The sequence below is a fragment of the Hyperolius riggenbachi genome, chromosome 3 (assembly GCF_040937935.1).
Source record: "Hyperolius riggenbachi isolate aHypRig1 chromosome 3, aHypRig1.pri, whole genome shotgun sequence".
NCBI classification, from domain to species: Eukaryota; Metazoa; Chordata; class Amphibia; order Anura; family Hyperoliidae; genus Hyperolius; species Hyperolius riggenbachi.
Genome location: NC_090648.1, coordinates 75,812,562 through 75,840,139, shown reverse-complemented (window position 1 = coordinate 75,840,139; position 27,578 = coordinate 75,812,562). Strand labels below are relative to the sequence as shown.

Sequence of the window (27,578 nt, the reverse complement as noted above, 5' to 3'; positions counted from 1 at the left end):
ATTTTTCCTTTTAAAATAATAGCAGTGGCCAGACTCTCTTGCTAATCCTGTGTTTCTAATACTTTTAGCCACAGCCCCTCAACAAACATGCAAATCAGGTGCTCTGCCTCTGACTGAAGTCAGACTGGATTAGCTGCATGCCTGTTTCAGGTGTGAGAGACAGATACTGCTGCAGCAAATTGATCAGCAGGAGAGTCAGACAACCGGTAATGTTTAAGGGCTAGTGCAGCCTGTAGCGCATCCCACCGCACAGCACTACAAAGTCAATGCGGCTGTTCACACTGCCCACGTTGCGTTACACAGTAACGCTGCACGTTCGGGCAAAGTGCAGCGTACTGTGCGTTCTGAGCGGCTTAAGCCGCGTTAGACTGTTTGCACATGCTCAGTGGGGGGCGAGAGGAGGCGGGGAGATGCCGCTACAGTAGCCGCGCACATGGCTACTTAATATGCACTGCACTGGCGGCTGCTGATTGGCCGGCGGGACCACGTGATGCGGAGTGTCTCACTCCGCATCACGTGGTCCCGCCGGCCAATCAGCGCCACTCTTGGAGACCTTATGCGGATAGAGCCGCCTAACGCGGCTCACTCTAACGTCCCCTCCCGCACCACCATGCGTTGCGTTAGGGGCACGTTATGCGACCTTAACGTCCCTGTGGAGATATATTGAGGTGCTGATGATATTAAGGATAACAGGAACATATTCTTTCATTTTTTTCTGCCAGAAGGGAGCAGGTTACCTTGAGTTGCTTGGGGCAAGGAAATGGGTGATTGTCTTGACCATATCAGGTGCTTTGAGTCTGTATGCAGTTCCTCTGAGAGTGCTAATGGGATTATCTGCCTGACTGTTTGAACTCAGGAGACGGCCTATTGTCTCAATACACAAAGCCAGAGGACCAGAGTCTGGAGACTAACACAGGAACGTTTGAAATGTACATGACAGGCTATTAGAAATGGGTGAAGTCCTGTTGATACCATTTTTTACCTGTGGAAATTAAATCATTAGTGGAGGTGCTATAGTACCCTTTTCATGTATGTGGATCTCTGGAAATCCTATTTATGTCTGAGAACTGAGACAGGAAAAAGCCGTAATCAAGTTTTCACCTGGAGTTGAAAGGCTCACTTCACAATCTTTGATGTATGGACTTTTACCTGGAAATGGAATATGTCTGAGATTTAATTAAAACCTAGTTTCTCCCCTCCCCAAGGAAGTTGCAGCCTACAGGCGTAGCTCAAAGTATAAAAAGCAGAGGCGGATGCCTAGTGACTGTCTTCTCTCGGAGGTAGCGAATAGCTAGGGAGGATCGCGACTCCTGGTCGAAACGGCGTCCTCCCGTCAAACAACGTTCTAACCTAAGCTGGTAACGTTCTTTTTTCCCCCGTTTATTTTTACGCAAATATCCGTGTGTGTTATCTTGGTAACCTCTTATTTTTGTAACTTTTATCTTGTAACATTTTTACTTTGTTTTTTGTAATCTTTTTGTATATATTAAGTTCTGCACTGTTCTATGTTTTTCTAGAATATTAAATTATTATTTAATAAGTTTGACTTCTGCCGTACTAAACTAACACTCATAGCCTAGAAGAGACTGAAGTGTAACCGTGTATAAGTTCATGCCTAATTGTACGCTTGAGCAACACTACCGTATGAAATTGTAATTGCATTGTGTGTGGGGGCGTTTGTCATACGTTGGCCTAAGCGCGCAGCTGACCCAACGTACGAACAACGCCAGTGCGAGTAGCGACAGCAGAGTGGCTAACAGTATCGTTCGGAACGACTGTTAGTGGGTCTTTGCTTCACGACAGTGTAAGATTGCAACTGTGTGTGTGTGTGGGTGCGTGGCGTTCCCGTATTTGGCCTAAGCGCAAAGCTGACCCAAATACGAAAACGCAGATTGCGTATTGAGCACTCAATAGCTGAGTGAACGTGTCTAGCAACGCTAGTGGTGGCAGTGGGAAGTGTTTGAGGGGTTCCAGCCTTGTTTGTAGCTTAAATAAGGCTGTTCCCCGCTTAATCTGGTCAAACCCGCAGTCGGGAACCGTATACGCAGGCGTGCCGCGGGCCGGTTCCTGACATAATTGGCTGGCAGTGGTGGCATCGTTTGGTACATTAGTACGCAGTTTAGCTCGCTATTCTGAGTACTAAAGGTTGGAAGTTTGCTAGAAGCAACTAGCCTACAGAAGTCTACTCAGTGCAGAATCTATATACGTTTTTTTTTTGTTCAAAGATACACACTGGGTATTTGCTTTCCCTTCCCCCCTTTTTTCTTTTTCTTTTTTGCAACACGATGGCTCAGAAAGCATCTAGCTATGCAAGGCAAAACAAAGAGATGCTACTCAACCTGTGTGAGCACAAAGGCATCGAGACGGTGAGCGGCCAGACTAAGGAGCAGTTAGTTCGTGCGCTCGAGGAGTATGATGAGGCAGAGCGAGCCCGTGCTTCAACGTCAGCGGATGCAGCTCACGACACGCCAGAGGAGGAATCGCTCCCGCCACAGAATGCGAGTGGAGACGATGTCCTGGACGATCCACCAAGCAGGGAGATGCCATCTCTGGAAGCTGATCTACAGCTACTGAACTCGGCTGATCCTGAACTGCGCCTAAAGCTGATCCTACTGCACCGACAGGCAGAGGAGGGAAGAGCTGAACGGCGACGCCAGGCCGAGAGTGAAAGACGCCAGGCCGAGAGTGAAAGACTCCAGGCCGAGAGGGACAGACTCCGGGCAGAGGAGGGAAGAGCTGAACGGCAACACCAGCTGGAGCTGGCTAAACTTCAGCAGCAGAACCGGTCTGCTGGACCCGCAGAACGCGAAGGTGAGCGAGTCCACAGAATCCCCCTGGATAAGTTCCCCGCTATGGACAAGGACTCTGACATAGACACTTTCCTACAGGGGTTTGAAAGGACTTGTCAGCAGTATGGGGTGCCCCGTGAGCAGTGGGCAAGATACCTCACACCAGGGCTGAGAGGCAAGGCCCTGGAGGCGTTTGTGAGTCTCCCCCAGGAGGAAGAAACAGACTTTGAGGCGATTAAGAAAGCCATTATTGCGCGATACCACCTCACGCCAGAGGTGTATCGCAAACGTTTCAGGACAGTGCAGCGAGGTCCTAATGACAGCTACCTGGATCATGCTTGCAACCTGCGCACTGCCTTCCAGCAGTGGTTAAAAGGACTGTCGGTTGAAACCTTTGATGCCCTGCAGGAACTGATGATAAAAGACCAGTTCCTACACACCTGTCCTGTTGAGGTCCGGCTGTTTGTGCTGGATCGAGAACCAAAGACAGTGGATGAGGCTGCGGAAATGGCCGATGCCTACACCGCCCATAGAGCACCTGAGTCCCGGAGGACTACTACGCCCAGCTGGAGAGGAGAACAGAGGGCTAAACCTGTTTCACCCAGCACCCAGAGGAGGCAAGCACCGCTGTCTCCTGGATTCAGGCAACCAACCACTGACACTCGGAAATGCTTTGTATGTGACAAGGTGGGTCATATCAGCACGACTTGCCCAGAGAGGAAGAGGGAGGCCCCAAAATCCAGTGAGGCCTCAAACGCCAGTGAAGTCCCAACGGCATTGTGTGCTACCAGGAATGCCACTGGCTATGCAGAGAATCTGCAGCTTGTCACGGTTGGGGGTACAGTTGCCACTGGGCTGAGAGACACTGGAGCAGAAGTGACTCTCATACATCCCCAGCTTGTGAACCCGGAGCAGTACATACCTGGGAAAATGATTGCTGTCAGAGGAATTGGGGGTGTCACCCCCGCCATACCCACCGCCTTGGTCCACCTGGACTGGGGGGCCGGCAGCGGATTGAAAGAGGTTGGGGTAACTGACAAAATCCCCACCAACGTTTTGCTGGGTACTGACCTGGGACGGTTAGTGGCCCGGTATGAGCCTACTCCAAACCCTGTGGGGCCTGCATCCCCAGCAGAAGTTCAGGACTCTTGCAAGGTACTGTTTGATAATGCTGTGCAACTGGGGAGTGCTGGTGAGGCCCCAGGGGCTATGAACTGTATACTAGGAGCCAGCCCTAGTGAGTCTCCAGTGCCTAGGACTGGAGTGGAACCTGTTGATACAAAGAATGCAGAAACTGATGAGGTCATTTATGACACACGGACTATCGAGGCGATCGATGCAAGAACTGTTGATGATACTTGTGAAGTGCTGAGTAGCAATGTGTGTAATGATACAGATAATGTGGATGTTGTATGTGATGTCCCAAATGACCATATACGTAGGGCTGATTATGCTGATGTCACCTGTGTTGTGCTACATAATGCTGTGTGTCAGGTGGACACTCCGTCGGCTGCAGGAGTAACCAGCCGGGCTCGCTGGGCTGCAGCAGATGGATTGCCCACTGAAGGGGCAGATGGCACCAGGCCAGATCTTTCCCCTTCAGATGTTTTTAAGACCAAATGTGATGTGATTCATGATGTGTATAATGTGGGCACTCCCTCAGCTGCAGTGGTAACCCGCAGCGCTAGCGGGTCTACAGCAGAGGGACTGTCCACCGAAGTGGCAAATGCTGCTGGGTCAGCCACATCCAATTCGGAACCTGGCCCTGAGGGCCCAGGAGCCTCTCCGTCTGCAGCCTTCCTAGAATGTGTGACAGGCAGCCCTGAGCTCTCTGGGGCTGTTCGATTTGACAGCAGCCTGGAAGAGCTCAGGGGGCTAGCCAGCAGGTCACCAGCTGGGAGGGGCGGGCTGAGAGGGTTCTGGGAAGTTATTCCCTCGGAGCTGTCCGAAGTGGAGGAGGCAGCCCGGCAGAGAATCGTTCCCCAAAGGGACCGAGAGATAGCTCCTGCCACTATAGAGAAAGTGCGTGGAGCGACGGTTGGAACCCTCCCCCAGCTGCAGCACTGTCTCTATGGTCGGGAATTCACGGTCGTCACTGACCCACATTCCCCTGGTTGGTTACGTCAGGTTGCCAAGGGCAACGACACATTGCAGCAACCTGACCTAGCTTTCCAGTCGTGTAGCTTGGAGCTAACTGACAGGTGGGGAACCCTCCTGAGGATGCTAAAGGGTTACCCCACCCGGCCAGGCCGTCAATGTAGGCTTTGGCAGGATGATTCGTTAGACTCACCTGCCAGCGCTATCGGGAAGGGGAGCAATCATGGGAATGCTGATGGGCTGTCCCGTCAAGCAGAACCAACAGTGTAGGTGCAGGCAAGAGGATCTGGGAAGATCGTCTGCCTTGCACCAAGTTAACGGCGGAGGTGTGGAGATATATTGAGGTGCTGATGATATTAAGGATAACAGGAACATATTCTTTCATTTTTTTCTGCCAGAAGGGAGCAGGTTACCTTGAGTTGCTTGGGGCAAGGAAATGGGTGATTGTCTTGACCATATCAGGTGCTTTGAGTCTGTATGCAGTTCCTCTGAGAGTGCTAATGGGATTATCTGCCTGACTGTTTAAACTCAGGAGACGGCCTATTGTCTCAATACACAAAGCCAGAGGACCAGAGTCTGGAGACTAACACAGGAACGTTTGAAATGTACATGACAGGCTATTAGAAATGGGTGAAGTCCTGTTGATACCATTTTTTACCTGTGGAAATTAAATCATTAGTGGAGGTGCTATAGTACCCTTTTCATGTATGTGGATCTCTGGAAATCCCATTTATGTCTGAGAACTGAGACAGGAAAAAGCCGTAATCAAGTTTTCACCTGGAGTTGAAAGGCTCACTTCACAATCTTTGATGTATGGACTTTTACCTGGAAATGGAATATGTCTGAGATTTAATTAAAACCTAGTTTCTCCCCTCCCCAAGGAAGTTGCAGCCTACAGGCGTAGCTCAAAGTATAAAAAGCAGAGGCGGATGCCTAGTGACTGTCTTCTCTCGGAGGTAGCGAATAGCTAGGGAGGATCGCGACTCCTGGTCGAAACGGCGTCCTCCCGTCAAACAACGTTCTAACCTAAGCTGGTAACGTTCTTTTTTCCCCCGTTTATTTTTACGCAAATATCCGTGTGTGTTATCTTGGTAACCTCTTATTTTTGTAACTTTTATCTTGTAACATTTTTACTTTGTTTTTTGTAATCTTTTTGTATATATTAAGTTCTGCACTGTTCTATGTTTTTCTAGAATATTAAATTATTATTTAATAAGTTTGACTTCTGCCGTACTAAACTAACACTCATAGCCTAGAAGAGACTGAAGTGTAACCGTGTATAAGTTCATGCCTAATTGTACGCTTGAGCAACACTACCGTATGAAATTGTAATTGCATTGTGTGTGGGGGCGTTTGTCATACGTTGGCCTAAGCGCGCAGCTGACCCAACGTACGAACAACGCCAGTGCGAGTAGCGACAGCAGAGTGGCTAACAGTATCGTTCGGAACGACTGTTAGTGGGTCTTTGCTTCACGACAGTGTAAGATTGCAACTGTGTGTGTGTGTGGGTGCGTGGCGTTCCCGTATTTGGCCTAAGCGCAAAGCTGACCCAAATACGAAAACGCAGATTGCGTATTGAGCACTCAATAGCTGAGTGAACGTGTCTAGCAACGCTAGTGGTGGCAGTGGGAAGTGTTTGAGGGGTTCCAGCCTTGTTTGTAGCTTAAATAAGGCTGTTCCCCGCTTAATCTGGTCAAACCCGCAGTCGGGAACCGTATACGCAGGCGTGCCGCGGGCCGGTTCCTGACAGTCCCCTCTAACGCAACGTCCTGGTGTGTAAGTAGCCTTAAAGAAAACATCCATATCCGTCTCAGTTTAGGTTACCTCTAAAGTAAGAACTTTATTAGGAAGGTTGTTTGTACAACAAATACAATAAATATTCTTTTTTTACACTGTCTGTGACATCTGGTCCTTTACTAGTCTGGTTTTATGTTTAGATGAACTTCTAGGCTATCCCACACTAATAATATAATTATGAGAACATATTGTGTAATGTCCAAATAAATGTAAGATGATTTAACAGAGTCAGATTTCATGAGAATCTGGATCATGCACAATAGTCAGCAAAAAAAAAGCCTAAATCTGCAAAACAGATTAAAAAAGGGAGTTGGGGATAAAAAAATGGAGAAAAGTGGTGGAAGAAAGTAAAACGGTAAAGTAGAGGCAAGTTTACTAAGATGTCCCATATCTGCAATACAGCGCTATAAAGACTACAAATACAAAACAGCAATCTCGACTATCATTACATAGGTGGAATTTAAAGTGAACCCAAGGTGAAAGTAAACTTTGAGATAAACAATTCTATTTATCCTCCTACTCCTAAAAATGACTTTGTTAGATATCCCATTTGTTTTATTTTATGTTAAACATTTACAAAGTAAATTTAATGCATTATTGTCTCTGCTCAATGGCAGTCTATTAAGAGTCCCATGCCCATATGCAATTCACTTTTTCACCTCAGTTTTCTCCTAGGTGATAATTTTAAACTTGTCGATAAAATGCTTTTTAAGCCACCAGAAAGCAAGAAAATACTTAAAATAATTTTGATAGTACTTTTCACCTACTTTTTGGTACTTTTTTAGTTGAAAATTGCTGAAAAGTTATTTTAAATCGAAGATGAAAAATGATCTCCTAGGAGAAAACTCAGGTGAAAAGGTGAATTGCATATGGCCCCCAGAGTTAAAATACATGAACTTTATCTATCTATCCCCTGCCCTCAGAAGTTGTATTCTGCCAAGAAAACCTTTTATGGCTGTCATTTGCTTATCCGTGATGTTTGCTATATTCCCGACAAGAGAGAAGCTATCACTTCCATGACTGAAAATTAACTCTTTCAGGCAACAAAATAAATAAGGAAAAGCAGCCTGGTTATTAATATATTTTGCACTGTGCATACACATGTTTATCTCATCATGTCACACGTCGCCTCGGGTACACTTTATTGAATAATTGAAGATCCACACTTTGTGAAAGAGTAGAATGCAGTTGGAAAGCAATGTGGCAAGGATTTTTATGGGTCAAATGAGTAAAAATCATTGAAAACATTACAAAGTAAAGCTTTTCAACAATCTAGCACTGCAAATATAGGAAATTTAGGTGACAAGATTTATAGACTGATATAGAGTGAGTTGTTAGCACATGTGTGATTTAGTATAAATATCTAGCATGCCTTATTCTTAACCTCCCTGGCGGTAAGCCCGAGCTGAGCTCGGGCTATGCCGCGCAGGAGGATTTTTCTGTCTCTATTGGGGCGATTCGCCCCATTCAAAGTGCTGTGCGCGCAGCCAGCACTTTGCTAGCCGCTCGCACAGCTCGATCGCCGCCGCTCTGCGGCGATCGCCCGCACGCAGCGACGTAAGAGGCCCCCCCCCCGCCAGAGCCCTGCGCTGCCCGGACCAATGAGTTCCGGGCAGCGCTATGGGCTGGATCAGGTGCGCCTGACGTCAGGACGTCGGCTGACGTCCATGACGTCATTCCGATCGTCGCCATGGCGACAGGAGAAGCCAAACAGGGGAACGCGTTATATACGTGCTCCCCTGTTTGCTATTAGTGCCGGCGACGATCGCACTAGAGGGACACATGCGCCCTCTAGTGGTGTTTCATGTAGCTACCACTCTGGTAGCTTTACATGAAACAAAAATATTTTTTTTTTAAAAAAAGGATTTTTTCCCATTGGAAAAAAAAAATTAACCGCCAGGGAGGGTAATGCACTGTCAACAGGCATTGGAAGACACCTGTACACACTTTGCCAAAACGCAGGAAATTATCACAAAAATCACGAATTATCATTTAGGGCGACCTAAGTTATAAGTGTGTGCCAGACAGACTTTAGTGGTGGTTAGAGATGTCGCGAACATCAAATTTTCCATTCACGAACGGCGAACGCAAACTTCCGCAAATGTTTGTGAACATGCGAACTCGGCGAACCACCACAGACTTCAATGGGCAGGTGAATTTTAAAACCTACAAAGATGTTTCTGGCCACAAAAGTGATGGGAAAGTTGTTTCAAGGGGTCTAACACCTGGACTGTGGCATGCCAGAGGGGGATCCATGCCAAAAGTCCCCCCAAAAATTACGGAGTTGACGAAGTCATGTTTTAATCGCTAAAGGGCAGAAATCACATTACATTCCTACAAATAATGCACTGGAGTGGTACTCTGTGCCTGCAACTTAATGTGGCCACAATAGAAGTACTGTGCACAGCTCTGGGTGTCAGTGAGCTGTGGAGTGTCACACACACAAAAATGCAATTGTACTATAAGAATACAGTGAAAAAGAATGCACTGGAATGGTACTCTGTGCCTGCAACTTAATGTGGCAACAAATAGCAGTAATGTGCACAGCTCTGGATGTCAGTGGGCTGTGGAGTGTCACACAAAAAAAATACAGAAAACCGATGTACTAGCCCTCAAAAGGGCAATTTGGGGTGCTTTCAGCAAGTAGTGACAAACAAGAACACAGGCCTAGCTAATGCTTTCCCTACCTATCTGCAGCAAGTCTGACCCTACTCTCACCATCACAGCAGCCGGAGAATGAATCCAATATGGCCTCCGTAACTGCCTTTTAATAGGGGGGGGGGGGCAGGAGGGGTTGCTACTGATTGGCAGCCATGTGTCTGCTGACTGTGAGGTAAGGGGTCAAAGTTTAGCTCAATTATGATGTATTGGGGCAGATTCGAACACACCAAATGTTCACTGTTCGCTGCAAATGCGAAGAGCAGAAGTTCGCAGAATACTGTTCGCCAGCGAACAGTTTGGGCCATCTCTAGTGGTGGTGAACGATTTTCTTTTTTACTTTGTTAGTAAGCTAACAGCAGTTCAGAAGGACATACACTGTGTGAGAATAATGAGCAGGACAGGATTTCTGGAAAGGCTAAAATGGCCCAGGCCTTGGGCTGTTGCTCCCCATAGGGAGAAAGAGTAGTTACTGCACATGGAGAGGAAGGCTGATTATGGAGAGCAACACACATATGCCCAAGGAAGCTGTACATGAAAGAGAGGCACTTCTGTAAAGGTTACACATGGTAGGAGGGGTTGCACATGTGATGGGAGGCGGGGCTAGGCTGTTGTACATAGAAGTAGAGCCACAAGAAAGATGGCCTAGTGGTGGAACTCCAACCTTGCTTCAGAGGTATGGGAGAGCTGATGCAATGTCTCCTCTCTAAGGGCCCATTTAAACTATGCGTGTTTTGTTGCATTTTAACACACCAGATTGTTGGTGTGCAATGTATGGTATGCTGTACTTGTTAATAGGCCCTTTCAAATCTGTGTTGCAGTGGAGTGGTCATCCCCACTCCCACTCACCCTACCTGCTGAAAGCTGTTCTGTTGTCTGCCGTATGCCCCCTCCCCCCTCCACAGTAACAGACATGTTGCTAGCCTACTAGTGATGCATCTGCGAAGCCTCAGCTCCAGATTGTCTGGACGACAGTCTTCGCATGTGTGTACAATTACAGTTCATTTTTTAATACAAAGTAAGTTTGACACCTGCTCCCTGCAGGTCTTAAAGTGTACCAGAGATATATCAATGTTTAAGTTTTATACATACCTCGGGCTTCCTCCAGCCCCTTCCGCAGCGATCGCTTCCACACCCTCTTCCTCTGCCTCCTCCTTCTCCCGTTACAAGCCCCATAAGTTCAGTTAGTCAGACTAGTCGGCGCATGCACAGTACGAGCTGTGCGCTCACCCCTGTCTCGCTCCCGCGGCTGGGAGTTTTCTGCATACTGCGCAGGCACAGAGCATACTGCGCGGCCACAGGAGCACGGCGGGGTGCATGCACACAGCCGGGCCATGCATGCGCAGTGCGCCCCAACTGCCCGGACTTACGGGGCTTGTAACGGGAGAAGGAGGAGGCGGAGGAAGAGGGCATGGGAGCAATCGCTGCGGAGGGGGCTGGAGGAAGCCTCAGGTATGTATAAAACTTAAACATTGATTTATCTCAGGTTTACTTTAACCTCTTGAGCCCTCTAGTGGCCAGTCCATTTTTTACAATTCAGCACTTAAGAGCTTCAATGGTTAATTGCGCAGTCATACAACTTACCACCCAAAAGAATTTTACCTCTTTTTTTTCTTCTCACTAATGGAGCTTTCTTTTGGTGGTCTCTGATTGCTGCTGTGATCTTTGTTTTTTTTTTTTTTAATTAATAAAAGATTGTCAGGTTTTTTTAAAACCCTTTTTATTTGATTTCCTCCTCTCCCCTAAATTAGCCCTAGAATGCGATACATACACTACACTACACTTACATAGGCATCAGCCTATGTATGGGATTAGATTGGGAGCCGTTGGGAGGGACAGTTCAGTGACTGGGATGTCCTCAGTACAGCGCTGCTCTAGATCGCAGCACTGTACACATGTTTGTGTGCATTTTTTTTAATAATTTTGCTCAGCTCTGTTTACTTCAGGGAACGTGCAAATCTCGCTCCTCGTGAGAGTCACGCCATGTGGCATGACTGAGGAACGAGAAAGCCACTCTACAACGAGAAAGCCACTCTACGGCTGCTATCTTGCGTTAGGCGGTCGCAGAGTGGTTAAGTTAATTCTTAAGTCACGCATGAGAAACACTCTGCTCCATCTAAAAAGTTGTCATGAATCATTTGGAGATGATGAATGAGATAATCTATATGTGATTTTGGGGACATTTGGTAAAAGTGTACCTGTGTTGAAAAAAGAGTCCCCCAGTACTTACCTACTGTAGGTAGAGGAAAGCCTCTGGATAGTTCAAAGGCTTCTCATCTCCTCCTTGACCCTATTGTTGGCGTCAATAAGGGTATGGAACAGAACGTGCTTGGATTTTTCCGCCAAGCACGAGCGGTGGCTCTGTGCTACTGTGCAGGCAGGTGCCATCCTCCGCTGTGCCTACATGCTCATTCTTGTACTGTTGAAGTATAGCTGCACGCTTCAGGGGTCGGGTGGAGCAGCCTGGTGAAGCAGGATAGGTGAATGTCACAGGTTTGCTTTATTATGTGTACATATGATCCGGCCGCCGGTGAGCTGGGCACAGGGGGGGCCGAACGCCGTCTCTCCCTGCTCCTGCTGCTGCTAAACTCCCTGGCGGGGTTAAATTCTATTCCTCCTCCTAGTTGTAGCAACTCCGAGTGTGGAGTAGGGATGCTCATTCGGATTCCACGGAAATGCAATTTCCGAAATTCCGATCGGAAATTGCATTTCCGCATCGGAATGCGGAAATCGGTAATGCAAGTGCGTTAGGCGGATTTCCGCCGGATATCGCGGAAATTCCGCCTGACTTTAACATTGATTTTCTCAAAAACTATGAAGTCTTTTTGAAAACTTTTTTTTTGCATCTTGTTCAGGAGATTCTGCTTAATAAACCCTGAAAATTTGGTGTTTCTAGGACTTACGGGGGCTTTGATATCAACCGCTAAAGTCGGTGGATTTTTACTGTAATGTAAAATGCAGAAAATCTGCATCTGCCTATTTTCTGCATTTACATTACAGTAAAAATCCGCCGACTTTAGCGGTTAATAGCAAAGCCCCCGTAAGTCCTAGAAACACCAAATTTTCACGGTTTATTAAGCAGAATCTCCTGAACAGGATGCAAAAAAAAGTTTTCAAAAAGACCTTATAGTTTTTGAGAAAATTGATGTTAAAGTCGGGCGGAATTTCCGCGATTTCCGGCGGAAATTCCGCATTGGAATGCGGAAATTGGTAGCGGAAAGCGGAATCGGTATTTGGCAATGGCGGAATGCGGATTTACCGCGGAATCGGAAATTGGCATTTCCGACCATCCCTAATCAGAATCAAGCTTCCCAGGTGAGCGTACCGGAGCCCAACAAAAGCCTTCTCCTTGGGGGCCTATTAGTGCAGGGGAAGAACGGCTGTTGGCCAGAAAAAGGTCCTCCCTCTGTAATACTGGCTGTTTTCTCTTCGCCCCATCTACAAAAGTTCTCGGCGGGTGACAAGAAAGGCAATGTCCAAAGTCAGATTTTCAGTTGCTCCAAGCCCCTTTTGCAACTCTGCTGCTGATAGCGCTGATGTCCAGACTCTACTCTCAGTGGTATCTCAGTGGGTGGGAAAGTGATCAAAAGTCTCCGCGATAGGCTTGTACGCTTATAGGGTGGACTTGCCCTAACCAAAAGGCTGTCCAAGCATGAGGACAGTGCCCCGTGTGAGGATTGAACTCACGACCTTCAGATTATGAGACTGACGCGCTACCTACTGCGCTAACGAGGCAGTGCTTTTGCCACTGTGCCGCACACGCGCCAGGTAAGTTGGCTCATGGTTTGCTGTCTAGACAGAGCTGATGCCCCCCTCTGGCTCTCGAGCTCCTTTTTCCCCCAGATGCATTCAGCTCTTACCGAACGCCTCCCATATGGTCTAGCGGTCAGGATTCCTGGTTTTCACCCAGGCGGCCCGGGTTCGACTCCCGGTATGGGAACGTCCTGCCTTTTGGCTAAGGTGCGCTCATCAGAATTAAGGGATGCTCATTCGGATTCCACGGAAATGCAATTTCCGAAATTCCGATCGGAAATTGCATTTCCGCATCGGAATGCGGAAATCGGTAATGCAAGTGCGTTAGGCGGATTTCCGCCGGATATCGCGGAAATTCCGCCTGACTTTAACATTGATTTTCTCAAAAACTATGAAGTCTTTTTGAAAACTTTTTTTTTGCATCTTGTTCAGGAGATTCTGCTTAATAAACCCTGAAAATTTGGTGTTTCTAGGACTTACGGGGGCTTTGATATCAACCGCTAAAGTCGGTGGATTTTTACTGTAATGTAAAATGCAGAAAATCCGCATCTGCCTATTTTCTGCATTTACATTACAGTAAAAATCCGCCGACTTTAGCGGTTAATAGCAAAGCCCCCGTAAGTCCTAGAAACACCAAATTTTCACGGTTTATTAAGCAAAATCTCCTGAACAGGATGCAAAAAAAAGTTTTCAAAAAGACCTTATAGTTTTTGAGAAAATTGATGTTAAAGTCGGGCGGAATTTCCGCGATTTCCGGCGGAAATTCCGCATTGGAATGCGGAAATTGGTAGCGGAAAGCGGAATCGGTATTTGGCAATGGCGGAATGCGGATTTACCGCGGAATCGGAAATTGGCATTTCCGACCATCCCTAATCAGAATCAAGCTTCCCAGGTGAGCGTACCGGAGCCCAACAAAAGCCTTCTCCTTGGGGGCCTATTAGTGCAGGGGAAGAACGGCTGTTGGCCAGAAAAAGGTCCTCCCTCTGTAATACTGGCTGTTTTCTCTTCGCCCCATCTACAAAAGTTCTCGGCGGGTGACAAGAAAGGCAATGTCCAAAGTCAGATTTTCAGTTGCTCCAAGCCCCTTTTGCAACTCTGCTGCTGATAGCGCTGATGTCCAGACTCTACTCTCAGTGGTATCTCAGTGGGTGGGAAAGTGATCAAAAGTCTCCGCGATAGGCTTGTACGCTTATAGGGTGGACTTGCCCTAACCAAAAGGCTGTCCAAGCATGAGGACAGTGCCCCGTGTGAGGATTGAACTCACGACCTTCAGATTATGAGACTGACGCGCTACCTACTGCGCTAACGAGGCAGTGCTTTTGCCACTGTGCCGCACACGCGCCAGGTAAGTTGGCTCATGGTTTGCTGTCTAGACAGAGCTGATGCCCCCCTCTGGCTCTCGAGCTCCTTTTTCCCCCAGATGCATTCAGCTCTTACCGAACGCCTCCCATATGGTCTAGCGGTCAGGATTCCTGGTTTTCACCCAGGCGGCCCGGGTTCGACTCCCGGTATGGGAACGTCCTGCCTTTTGGCTAAGGTGCGCTCATCAGAATTAAGGGATGCTCATTTGGATTCCACGGAAATGCAATTTCCGAAATTCCGATCGGAAATTGCATTTCCGCATCGGAATGCGGAAATCGTTAATGCAAGTGCGTTAGGCGGATTTCCGCCGGATATCGCGGAAATTCCGCCCGACTTTAACATTGATTTTCTCAAAAACTATGAAGTCTTTTTGAAAACTTTTTTTTGCATCTTGTTCAGGAGATTCTGCTTAATAAACCCTGAAAATTTGGTGTTTCTAGGACTTACGGGGGCTTTGCTATTAACCGCTAAAGTCGGTGGATTTTTACTGTAATGTAAAATGCAGAAAATCCGCATCTGCCTATTTTCTGCATTTACATTACAGTAAAAATCCGCCGACTTTAGCGGGTAATAGCAAAGCCCCCGTAAGTCCTAGAAACACCAAATTTTCAGGGTTTATTAAGCAGAATCTCCTGAACAGGATGCAAAAAAAAGTTTTCAAAAAGACCTTATAGTTTTTGAGAAAATTGATGTTAAAGTCGGGCGGAATTTCCGCGATTTCCGGCGGAAATTCCGCATTGGAATGCGGAAATTGGTAGCGGAAAGCGGAATCGGTATTTGGCAATGGCGGAATGCGGATTTACCGCGGAATCGGAAATTGGCATTTCCGACCATCCCTAGTGTGGAGTAATTCGGGGTCTGGTGATCACCAAATCCCTAAATTACTGTTGCTTTGGCGCTGAGCGACGTGCGGCGCAGTTACCTGCTTCACTTTATTACGGCCAAAATTTGCACAAAATATATTTCGTATGTATTGAATGGTTACATCAGTGGCCATCTATAAAGCATTAGTATTAAAGTAAAATGGGTGTTTATTTTGCACTCTTAGCAATGAATCACATGAATCGCTCATTGAAGCTGAAAAGAGTAATTGTATATTTAAACCATTCCCACATTATTGGATCCTTTTATTCAGTGTCCGGGACATAGAGAGCAGCTGCGGCATTCCCTAGTGGAGGTGAAGAAGTTGTGCCGGTTGCCTGTCTGATATTTATAGTGCCTGACTTACATCCAACCTCATTTATTCCCCTGAGAGCAGCTTTGTAATAAAGCCGGAATGGTGATGATCAGCCATGATCTTAGACAGAATTTAAATGTAGGATTTAGGAGAGTTAGAAGTCTACACAAAATGTGAAAGGAGTGGATCTTTGTTCTTCTTTAAAGTGAACCCGAGGTGAAAATAAACTGATGAGATAAACAATAGTATTTATCCTCCTACTCCTAAAAATTACTTTCTTTTAGATATCGCATGGTTTTATTTTATATTTAAACATTTACAAAGTAGATTTAATGTTTTGCTGCCTGTGCTCAGTAGCAGTCTATTAAGTGTCCCAGAGTTAAAGTACATGAACTATTGATGTTTTTTTTTTATCTCGCTCTGCTCTCAGACGTTGTATTCTGCCAGGAAAACTTTGACCACAAGAAAATGGGGAGGGTTAACGCACGCATGTATACTGTACAAGGCAAAAAAATTAAGTCCTGTACATTCTGGCGTATAAGACTTTTAACCCTTGAAAATCTTCTGAAAAGTCGGGAGTTGTCTTATATGCCGAGTGTCTTTGATGCCGGGTGATACAGGATGCTGATACGCGATGCGCATACAGGACATGCTGATGTTTATGCGATGCTGATATGTAATGCGCATACGCGACATGCTGATAATTATTTACCGGGTGCTGGAGATTCAGCGGTCGCTGCATATGCTGGGGGAGAGCTCATCGCTCACGCTGCAAGGTCTGGGACGCCCAGGGTATGGAAAAAGGAGATAATACAGTGCCCATAAAACATTCTTCCACCCGTCTAGTCCTCCCTATCCTGTTACCGCCTCTCAGAGGACTGTAGTGAAGTGGCGCAGACGAGCATGTGCGAGAGGCGGAGAAGGAAGTAAATAGGATACAAGGGCGGGCCAGACGGGTGAAAGAGGCGTGTTTTATGGGCACAGCGCAATCTATTCTTCCATACCGCTCTGATAAACAGGTAGACAAGGAGAGTTGACCAGTCCACTTATGGAGAGGGAGAGTTGATCAATCCAACCAGTCAATCACCTTTAGGCCTCTTGCACACTGCAAGTGATTCCGATTCAGATTCCGCTTTTTAATCAGTTTTTACACCCGATTCAGATTCCGATTTGTAGTTTGCTCCCTGCACACTACAAATCGGAATCTGAATCGGATGTAAAAACTGATTAAAAAGCGGAATCTGAATCGGAATCACCTGCAGTGTGCAAGAGGCCGTATACTGTTATATACTGGGTACCACATACATTACAGCACCAGAATCTGTTCATACATAGCACCAGTATATGATGTTTTTTAATTTTTATTTGGTGTGCGTTAGAAGAGGGGTCGTTTTATATGGCGAGTATATCCCAAACTCTATATTTTAACTGGAAAAGTTGGGGGGGTCGTCTTATACGCCCAGTCGTCTTATACGCCGGAATATACGGTATGTTTATATTCTTCAGCTTTGGCCTACCATCTCCATGGAAATGCCAGACTGTGCTAGTACAAGTATCAGGCGTCCTACTATGTTTTTCCTTCCGGTCTGCTGTGAGCAATTATACAGCACAGGTTGGTGCTCTTTTACTGCTTACAATCATACACATTTGGATCTCTCACGGATCACGTAACGAGGTGGGCCGTATTTGGCCCAAAAGGCCTTGTTTGACACATGTGCGGCGCTAGAGGATCCTCCTGCAGTGCACAGCTTCTGAAACATGCCATCCAGTATTTACAAGCTGTTCTGCGGGGAAGCTAATGTGTGTTTTTCAATAATTAATCTCACACTGCCATGTGGACAGCTCGACATTTGTTAAACGTCTGATTCTCACTTCTCCCAGAGGGCCACTTAATAAAATGAGAATGAATTGGATTTTTGGCACGGGCGTGGAGCGTCTGCAAGTGCTTCCCAGAGAATATTGACGCTGGCCGACGATGCCTCCGGCAGAGGACATCTCTGTCATGTGAAGGTCATTTTCCAATCTCTTCCAATCAATCTGTCTGGGACAGCTCTGGAAGAGAGGTTGTGGTGAGGCCATTCCATGGCTATGTTTAGAGATGGTCACAAGATCAACCAGCCTTCCTTCAGCTGAATAAATTCACTGTTCCAGCTCTGCTAGAATACATGGAAACTTTATTCACAGATGTGGCTCAGGGTAATTTTCACTGTGGGCAGGCTAGAATCCAATAGCTTATTATTCAATGTAACGTTTGTCATCAGATCCTGCAACTGTTATTGAGAAGTTGGAGAACACACACCCAGCACTACATTTCTGTGGCTGAAGATTAAATGTGTGAAGTACTTTAACCCCTTGCCGACCGCTGCACGACGATTGGCTGGCATGAATGCGGCGGTAGCCCTAGGACCACTCCACGCCCATTGGCGTTAAGCCCTGAGGCGGGGTTTTGCAGGAGATCGCTCACCGATGCACGCACATCTCCGCTTGAATGATGGAGCTCTGCTCTGTCATCAGGAGACTGTTAGACCGCAAAATCGCCGTCTATTTACAATGTACAGCGATGTGATCTAAGGCAGTGCTGTACTGGGAGGCATTAAAGCAATCCACTGTCATAGGTTGATGCCTATGACAGCCAATCACCCTGATTGGCTGGCGGGGCAGACCGGGAGAGATTAAAAAAAAAAAAAAGTAAACATTTATTTAAAAAATAAAGATAAATAAATTAACAAACAACCCTGCAGGGATCAGAGCCCACCAACAGAAAGCTCTGTTGGTGGGCAGAAAAGGGGGTGGGGGTAACTTGATCGCTAAGTTGTACGGCCCTGCAGCGTGTCCTTAAACCTGCAGTGGCCTAATTAGTAAAAAATGGCCTGGTCACTAAGGGGATTTAAACCTGTGGTCCTTAAGTGGTTAAAGAGGATCTGTAACAAAAAAAAACCAAAAAACAGCCCCTGGAGGGTAATAACCACGGTAGCAGGAAGCCTCTGGATCCTAATGAGGCTCCAGGATCCAGCAATGGATGTACATATTTACCTTCTGTGATCCTGTGCAGGCGCAGTAGCAGCTTTCCGATGGGCTGCATCGAAAATAGCCGAGCCTGATCAGGTCTGCTCTACTGCACAGGCACGAGTCGTCTGGCCCATGCGCAGTAGAGCAGACTGGTTCGGGCTCGGGTATTTCTGCCAAAGCCCATAGGAAAGCTGCTACTGCCCCTGCACAGGAGTGCGGAAAGGTAAATATTTCAGCTGCTACGGTGTCTGCGCCATCGGCTAATTTTTCGTGGGTTGCCAATGCTGGATCACAGACGATGAAAATAACGCCCGCCGCGTGACGTCACGCATGCGTCGCTACATCGACGTCCCTTCGCCTTCCCACATAGCAACACAACGCCTCTTAAGTGTCACAGCTGACTCGCATCTGTGCAGCCTGGACCAGCGATGTCGCCCAAGGGGATCGGGTCCTGATCCCTGACTGGCGACATCCATCAAAGGTTTGTATGCACCTTTGAACAGATAATGAATTCTCATTGCACCCTATTTTGATTAGAGATAACAATAAATTGTATTTGTGGAGTCAAAAGTTCCTATTTACAGACAGCCTGCAGTACTCATTACAAAAATACATTGCAGAATTTCCTGCCTGATCATTACGTGGCGTACACCTCAGTTCATGATCACATAACCATATGTGCAGTATGTAGCATAAATCAGAGGCTTCTTCTCAACCAAGTGATGCAAATCTCAGCCAGCCCCAGATCTGTGCCCAGAAGATCTTCCAGCAAGCAGAGGATTCTGGGTAAAATCATTTGATCAATAAATGATTCCCGCTTTAGGGAGTAATGAGCATCATTTGTGTGGCTGTTGCTAGGCGCAGTAGCATATCATAAGAAAACACATCTCCCTAAATTAATTATTAACCGACCGCAAAATAACATTAAGCTGGAGTTAAACTTGTTTAGTTTGATTCTGTTTCTGAAGTTCAAGTTTATCTTTCAGTTTTTCCATTCATGGGGAACTAATTTGTTATTAACCATGAGAATGCCAAACGGACAAATTCAAGTACCACTGGTTATTATCATTATGGATTAATATAGCGGAGACATTTTTCACATTGGTTTACAGAGTAAATGGAACAATTTATGTCACTAACTAATAACTATACCTCAAAGGAGCTCATAATCATAAGCCCTCATCATAGTCATAATGTAATGTCCCTTCCACTGTCTAAAGGTGGCTATTAACTGTCCAATTTCTAGCAAAAAATTGTTCGAGCGATCAGAAACTCTGATTGGATTGGTTATAAATAATCTCTGTTGATGGGCACAATCGATTACGAACAATTATAAAAATAGCCGTCCAATTGGATTTGCGTCAAACCAAAATTTGGATTTTCTTGGTGGTTGTGATAGATAGGAAGCAAAGATTGGTTTGTTGATGGTGTAGTGAACGATTTTTCTTCCAATCTGAATTATCTGAAAGCTCGAATGATTTTTCGCTAGAAATTGGATCGTTAGTGGCCACCTTTAGGCAGGGGCGCCGCCCGCAAAGAGGCGAGCCACACCCCCGCTTGGGGCCTCACACTGCGGGAGGCCTCGCTCTACTGCTGGCAGCGGACGTGTAGGTGGGGGCGCCAGGCGGAGTGGCAGGAGGGTGGATATAGCGGCGGGGGAGTGGGCAGAGAGAAGTTTCCACTTACCTGCCTTGATCATGGACACAGCTTCTATCTACTTCCTGACCCGGCATCTGTCGCTATGGTAACAGCGCCCCCTATGATGACATAACCGCATATCATCACAGGGGGAGTTCTTACCGATGCAACGTGCATTGGGACAGGACGTAGATAGAAGCTGTGTGCCGATCGAGGCAGGTAAGTGAAAACTTATCTCTGCCTGCTCCCCGACCGCTGCGCCCCCCCTCCTGCCTATACTGGGGGTATCTACCACTCTAACCTATACTGGGGGCAGTGGGGGCATATACCTATCTAACCTATACTGGGGGTATATACATATCTAACCTATACTGGGGGCATATACCTATCTAACCTATACTGGGTCATCTACCTATCTAACCTATACTGGGGATATATACCTATCTAACCTATACTGGGGGCATATACCTATCTAACCTATACTGGGGATATATACCTATCTAACCTATACTGGGGGCATATACCTATCTAACCTATACTGGGGAATATACCTATCTAATCTATACTGGGGGCATATACCTATCTAACCTATACTGGAGGCATATACCTATCTAATCTATACTGGAGGCATATAACTATCTAATCTATACTGAGGGTATATACCTATCTAACCTATACTGGGGGCATCTACCAATCTAATTTATACTGGGGCATCTACCAATCTAACCTACACTGGGGGCATATACCTATCTAACCTATACTGGGGGCATATACCTATCTAACCTATACTGGGGGCATATACCTATTTAACCTATACTGGAGGCATATACCTATCTAATCTATACTGGGGGCATATACCTATCTAATCTATACTGATTAACCTATACTGGGGGCATCTACCAATCTAATCTATACTGGAGGCATCTACCAATTTAACCTATACTGGGGGCATATACCTATCTAACCTATACTGGGGGCATATACCTATCTAACCTATACTGGGGGCATATACCTATCTAATCTATCCAGTTCGGCCTATCTGGACGAGCTTCCTCGTCCATATAGGCACTGCTGCTTCTGCCGCATGGTGCGCGCGATAGGGCGCGCTCCCGCGCGCGCACCCTCCGCTCGCCGCTAGCCCCCCGATCAGTGAATGGGAATATAATTCTCATTCACCGATCTAATTTCCCCGCAGAAAAACCGACGCTTTCTAGTGAGAGAGCGTGGTATTTCTGGCCCCCAGGAAACTTCTCCGTGTACTTTAGTTCCTGGATGCGAGATCGTTCACATCCAGGACTTTTTTTTTACTGTGGCCATCTTGTGGCCAAATAGTAAACTGCACCCACATACATTTTTAATAAAACAATTCTATTAGTTTACATTTAAAATTAGGAGTTTCCCTCCCACACCAAAAATTACCCACATACATATTTTATTAAAAAAAATAAATAAAAAAAAAATACAATAAAAACAAAACAAAAACAACATAAATGGTTACCCAAGGGTCTGAACTTTTTAAATATGCATGTCAAGAGAGTATGTTATTATATTATTTAAAATTATAAGCTTATAAATAGTGATGGACGTAAATTGAAAAAATGCACCTTTATTTCTAAATGAAATATACCACCATAAATTGTGATAGGGACATCGTTTAAACGGTGTAATAACCGGGACAGATGGGCAAATAAAATACATGAGTTTTAATTACGGTAGCTTATATTAATTTTAAACTATAATGGCCAAAAACTGAGAAATAATGAATTTTTTTCATTTCTTTCTTAATCTTCCTGTTAAAATGGATTTAGAAAAAAATAATTCTTAGCAAAATGTAGCACCCAAAGAAAGCTTAATTAGTGGCGGAAAAAACAAAATATAGATCAATTCATTGTGATAAGTAGCAATAAAGTTATAGGCGAATGAATGGGAGGTGAACGTTGCTCTGATGCATGAGATTTTCGGCACTGCGGTGCTGAACCGGCTATGCTGGAGGCATATACCTATCTTATCTATACTGGGGGCATATACTTATCTAATCTATACTGGGGGCATATACCTATCTAACCTATACTGGGGGCATATACCTATCTAACCTATACTGGGGGTATATACCTATCTAGGCTCATCTGATCACTGCCTCATATACTTGATACCCACGTACAAGAGACGCCTGGAAATTGCAAAACCGGTCCTGAAGTCCACCAAGGTATGGTCAGAGGATGCCAAACTACAACTTCAAGCCAGCTTTGATTGTACAGACTGGAAGGCCCTGGAATCGCCGAACCTAGACGAGTGGGCGGACAACGTGTCCTCCTACATCAGCTTCTGCGAGGAACACTGTATACCAACAAAAACCCTCAGACTGTACCCGAACGACAAACCTTGGTTCTCCAATAAACTACGACAACTGCGAAGGAACAAGGAAAAAGCGCATAAGTCCGGCAACCTGGAGGAATACAGGAAAGCAAAAAACACCCTGAACAGGGAATTGAGAGTGGCCAAAAGGAGCTATGCAGAAAAACTGGAGAAGAACCTCTCCTCGAACGACTCTCGAGCCGTTTGGAAGGGGCTCAAGGCCGCCACTAACTACAAGCCTCCCCTCCAGCACGCAACTCCCAGCACTGAGTTTCCCGAGAGTCTCAGTGACTTCTACTGCAGATTTGAGAACCATGCTGCACCACTAGAGCCACCTGCCCCCTCCTCTGCCTCAGATTTCCAGCATCCAAATCTACCCCCTCTGGAGGTGAACGAGGACGTTGTTCTGCGACACCTGCTGTGCATTAACGCTCGGAAAAGCCCCAGGCCCAGACGGAGTGTCGCCATCCTGCCTGAAATCATGTGCACAGCAGCTTGCGCCTGTTCTTTCCTCCATCTTCACCAAATCGCTCCAGGTAGGCAAAGTTCCAGGGTGTTTCAAGAGGTCAACAATCATACCTGTCCCCAAAAAGCAGGGCGTCTCTGACCTCAATAATTTCAGGCCCATGGCTCTCACTTCTGTCATTATGAAAACCATTGAAAGAGCGGTTTTGCCCCTTCTAAAAGCTTCCACGGAACCACTGATGGATCCGTTCCAGTTTGCCTACAGAACAAACAGGTCCACGGATGACGCCATGAACATCTGCCTGGAGCTTGTCAACGACCACTTAGACAAACCGGACTCATACGCCAGGATCCTCCTACTCGACTTTAGTTCGGCGTTCAACACCATCAGCCCCCATATACTTCAGGAGAACCTGGCCACACTAGAGGTCCATCCAACCCTGCGCCTGTGGATCACGGACTTCCTCAGTAACAGATCCCAGGCTGTCAAGCTAGGCCCTATCCTCTCAAAACCAAGGATCACCAACACAGGGGCCCCTCAGGGATGTGTACTGTCGCCTTTCTTATTCGCCCTGTACACGAACAACTGCAGATCCACGTCAGACGCTGTTCAAGTGATCAAGTTCGCTGACGACACCACCATAGTGGGCCTCATTACCAAAAATGAAGAGCAGGAGTACCGCCACCAGGTTGAGAGAATCTGCCTCTGGTGCAGGGAAAATGGCCTGGTCCTCAACACTGCAAAAACCGTTGAGGTGGTTGTTGACTTTAGGAAACGTGCTCCTGCCACCCCACCCCCAATCTGCATTGACGGCTTGGAAGTGGAAATAGTCCCCTGTGCATGTCTCTTGGGCACGACCATCTCCAAGGACTTAACCTGGAAATCCAACTCCATATCCACACAAAGAAAGGCCCAGCAGAGGCTGTTTTTCCTCCGCCAATTGAAGAAGTTTGGTATGTCCCAGAAACTCCTGACGAGTTTCTATTCCACCACAATCGAATCTGTACTCTGTTCCTCCATCCTGGTCTGGTACGCTGGTTCTTCCGCCAGCGACAGACACAAACTACAGAGGGTGATAAGATCAGCGGAGAGGATAATCGGGAAACCACTCCCCCCTCTGGACCTCCTCTACAATCCAGACTGCGCTCCAGAGCACTGAGGATTACTAGCGATCCCTCTCATCCAGGTTACCGCTTTTTCAGCCAACTCCGTTCAGGCCGGAGGTTCGGGTCCATTGCCACCAGGACCTCAAGGCACAGGAACAGCTTCTTCCCCTCTGCTGTCAACTCTCTAAACTCTCTTCAAAAACTCCCTACACACGCTGTTAATCCTCCCTCACAAGCAGGTTTGGTCAGAACCCGATTACATTGATGCACCTTACGCAATATGTAGGAAACCTGGGGATGAGAATGCGGAATCATCCAGGATGATGATTTACAGCAGTCCAAAGTTAAAACATTTTATAGCAGTAGAGCAATTGAGTTCAGAACTATATTTGTATTGTATTGTGTTTGTATAACATTTATTTTGTGTTTTGTGTTTTCTGAGCCCTGTATGCCAAGTCCAATTCCGGGCACGACCCAGTCGTGCTTGGCGAAATAAAAATAATTCTGATTCTAACCTATACTGCGGGCATATACCTATCTAACCTATACTGTGTGCACCTACCTATCTATACTGGGGGCAACTATACTAGCTAACCTATACTGGGGGCAACTATGCTGGCTACCTATATTGGAGGCACCTACCTATCTAACCTTTACTGGGGCACCTACCTATCTAACCTATACAGGGGCACCTACCTATCTAACCTATACTGGGGGCACCTACCTATCTAACCTATACTGGGGGCAACTATATGGGCTACCTATACTGGGGGTGACCTATAGCTGGCTACCTATACTGCGGGCACCTTTACCTGTCTCCACGTTGGGGGCGCATTTTACGCCCTTGCCCTGGGTGCAATTTAGCCTAGAAACCGCTAGTATTTGGCTCCACCCACATCATGTTTTGACCATGCCCAGTTTCCCCACGGCGCGCTTCTTTCATGGATGTGGGGCCTCAACTTATGGGCTGCTTGGGACCACCAAAAGCTTAGCTGCGCCCCTGCATTTAGGGTTTGTACACATGCCCAACTGATGTCACCCGTCTGGGATCAGGAGCTGATCTCCTTGGGCAACATCGCTGGGCCGGGCTGCACACATGCATGTCAGCTGTGTAGCTGATGACAATGCTGTGTTGCTATATGGGAGGGCGGTGAAGGGACATTGTAACGATCGGTGTAACACAGAGAGGGTCTGATTACCGGTGATCTGCAGTATCACCGAGAATACAGATATATACCCAATTATTGATGATCTGCAGTATCACCGATAATCAGATATATCTTCTAACCTCTGGACACCTGAGAAATGAGAGTGTTTGGTGCAACAGTAATACTTTGGGGAAAGCACCCGTAAGATAGGTGCTAGACCGTAAGAGCTACTGCTATGGATCAGATTCCTTCCACAGGTCTGATGCTCCCCTAGGGGCGGAGCCAGGCTGAGACAGTGGGAAGGACAGAATGTGAGTGACACCAATGGGCAGTGTCACTAACAGATCTGTGAACTATCTCTTAACAGGAGAGATAGTTCTCGAGGTCGGACAGGCCAGGTCGTAAACACACGGACAGATACAGTACAGAGACAGGAGACAGATGCAGAATCCTGGGACTAGCAGAGTTTGGCAACAAGATATCAGAAAGACAAAGGTACAGAATCAGAGATCAGAAGAATGGTCAGGAAGGCAGAAGGTCATAACAGATAATCAACAATGCCTAAGCTTGAGTGTGAGCTCCAAGATTCTCAGGAACTAGACTAAATAATAACAATAACACGGATGGTACAGAATTCCTAGACTAAGGTGTGAGTTCCTTGGCCGTCAACACCTTGGAAACTGGTCTATATAATAACACAGATAATAACAGAATTTCTAGGCTAAGTTGTGAGCTCCGTGATCATCAACACCTACGAAACTGTCTAATAAACATAGATACTGACAAGGTCTGAGTGCTACCACGTAGTAATCGCAACGCCAGACACCAGATGAATGACCAGCACCCAGTATATATACAACAGCACTCTCCAGCGCCTCCCCTAAGTGCTGGACCAATGAAAGTTGCTGAATTTGTCATCTGACCGGCTTGGTCAGCTGACCCCCTTCTGACTGCCATAAAGGCCCTGCCTCTCTGCACGCGCGTCCTCCTAAACCAGTGTGGACTATCAGTCCCAGCCACACCAGTCATGTGTTGTAATGTTTCTGCTGTGTTGGATGCGGACTCCGCCACATCACTGTCCATGCGTGTGGCGTTTTCTCCGCATTCCACATTAGTGAGAGGAGCAGGCCTATGCGTGCAACTTGCCGCATTGGACGCGGAATCCGCCGCCCTGTTGCTAAAGCATGCGGCGGTTTCTCCGCGCTCCGACTGCGCGCCAGCTGCCATGTTGAACGCGGAGTCAGCCGCCTCACTCTGAGTATTTGCGGCGGCTTTTCCGCGTTTCCTCACAGACATACAGTGGGTGGAGGAGAGGTGTGAACAATGGGATCGGCGGGGGGATTGGTGTCGATGGGGTTGGGTAGATCCTTCCAGCGGATCGCTCACAGGTTGGGTGTCGGGTGCCGTAGTCATGCCTGATTGTCAGCTGAGGCGGTAATTTTCGGCCACCTTAGCCAACTTAAAGAGAAACCATAACCAAGAATTGAACTTCATCCCAATCAGTAGCTCATACCCCCTTCCCACGCAACCAGTGATAGACAACCTTAGGAAATGGCTTCAATCAGCAACAAAATATTGTAAGTTCATAGGTCCATGTCCAAAATTTGTTCAATCATCAGGTCAAGAGTGCATCGCTACCAGCATTTGATATTGCGACAAGCGACGTAGGCACTGAAGCTTACACTCATCTGTCCGCTGTCGCTTCTTCTTGTGTCACTGCCAGGGCTTCTTCCTGTCTCTCCTCTCTGGGGAGTCTGTGCGATGTGACAAATGCTTGAGACAAACACCAGAGGCCTCTAGTGGTCATGTAGATGGGATGAGCTGCCCATACTTGCACGGCCCCAGTTGGGGGGACAGACGGACTGTGAGATCTGGGTACCCGGCGGGCAGTGTGCACAGATTTTCAATAGATTCTTCTCTGATTAGATAATGATCTGAGAGGGATCTATCTGTTGACCACATTGAATAGTGTATGGCCAGCTGTAAGCCATGTACACATGCCTGACTTAAAGAGGAACTCCAGTGAAAATAATGTAATCAAAAGTGCTTAATTTTTACAATAATTGTGTATAAATGATTTAGTCAGTGTTTGCCCATTGTAAAATCTTTCCTCTCCCTGATTTACATTCTGACATTAATCACATGGTGACACTCTTACTGCTGGCAAGTGATGTCAGTGGAAGGAGATGCTGCTTGCTTTTTGGCAGTTGTAAACAACTGTTA

The 27,578-nt window shown here is 46.7% G+C and overlaps 4 non-coding genes across 4 annotated transcripts; 2 read left to right on the top strand and 2 right to left on the bottom strand.

Annotated features, from left to right (window-relative positions):
• Positions 1–13,003: 13,003 nt before the first annotated feature.
• On the bottom strand, positions 13,004–13,076 carry TRNAM-CAU (transfer RNA methionine (anticodon CAU)). Its single transcript has one exon. It is a non-coding gene; the product is annotated as a tRNA-Met (tRNA).
• Positions 13,077–13,209: 133 nt separating this feature from the next.
• On the top strand, positions 13,210–13,281 carry TRNAE-UUC (transfer RNA glutamic acid (anticodon UUC)). The gene has a single exon. It is a non-coding gene; the product is annotated as a tRNA-Glu (tRNA).
• Positions 13,282–14,333: 1,052 nt separating this feature from the next.
• Positions 14,334–14,406, bottom strand: TRNAM-CAU (transfer RNA methionine (anticodon CAU)). The gene has a single exon. It is a non-coding gene; the product is annotated as a tRNA-Met (tRNA).
• Positions 14,407–14,539: 133 nt separating this feature from the next.
• TRNAE-UUC (transfer RNA glutamic acid (anticodon UUC)) lies at positions 14,540–14,611 on the top strand. The gene has a single exon. It is a non-coding gene; the product is annotated as a tRNA-Glu (tRNA).
• Positions 14,612–27,578: the final 12,967 nt, after the last annotated feature.